We start from the raw sequence: 1,196 nt of genomic DNA on the forward strand, positions 1-1,196 counted from the left end.
AATCGTTCAGTTTATAAGTATTTATAAGTAAATCATTTATGCATATGTTCAGCCATATTGAAAATCGTTAAGGCATTCATAAGTGTGATTTACTAATTATGAACTTGAACGGTTCATATTAGACAGATTTGGTTCGTCCATTAATTTGATGTAGTTCGTTACCTTAACGATCACCAATTTAGCTGAAAATTTGTATAAGTGATCTACTCATATAGACTTAAAAAGCTGAACGGGTGAGATATGCTAAAATGTGATCGAAAAATATGTTTTTTAAACCATAAACCGAAAAATCCTCAACTAGTCCTTATTATGAAAGTCCTCATTAGAATGACTCCTTATATAGTTTCTCATTTTTGGTAATTTTAGCTAATTGAAGGAAATTGTCAAGAATACATCCATGAATTTGGCAAGCCCAATACGCCTAACGCATAGACGTTATGGAAGGGCAAATATCTGAATTCCACTGAGTTGTCAAATTTAGTTTTTAGTGAGACCAATTGAAGGGTAACGCGTGGGAACTTCAACTTCAACAAACTAGCTAAAAAAAAAAATTTAAACTTCGACGCTAAGTTTGTGGCGTTGAGTGGGATAGAGAAGATGAAGATAGGAGGCCCTAGAGCTCTTACTGGAACAAGAATTGAAAGAGTCACAAGACTGCGAGAAACCATATTATCTTTGGTTTAGGGTTTGTACAACTCCACGATGTATTGCAAGGGCTTCGTCATTGTCAAACGTTTCAACAACGACAGGATCGAAAATGACTCATCGTTGTTGCCATGGTATTCGTAAATTGGATTGTGATCTATAGAACTGGAAATTGCTGTTAGAATTTACTTTTAGAATAGTGGGTATGTAGTTTTGTGTAGAATTGGCTGAAATGGTGGTGAACGGATTGAAACACAGATGTGATTCAGAGAAGATAATCGGAGAAGAACAAAGAATAAAACAATATTTGCAATGTTAAAGAAAAAACAATATTATAGGTCTGCAATTGTTTTGCGTTGGCTAAGGAACAATGATGTGGCAATGTAGGATGGAGGCATCTCATGCACTACACTACTGACTAACATGCGCGATTGACTTTGTTTATCTTTTATTATACTTAGAAATTTTTTTATGCACAACGTATATTTACACGACGCAATTTTAACCGTTCATAACAATATTCATATGTTTGATTATTATTTTTCTATATT

The sequence above is a fragment of the Fragaria vesca genome, linkage group LG4 (assembly GCF_000184155.1).
Source record: "Fragaria vesca subsp. vesca linkage group LG4, FraVesHawaii_1.0, whole genome shotgun sequence".
Classification (NCBI taxonomy): Eukaryota; Viridiplantae; Streptophyta; class Magnoliopsida; order Rosales; family Rosaceae; genus Fragaria; species Fragaria vesca.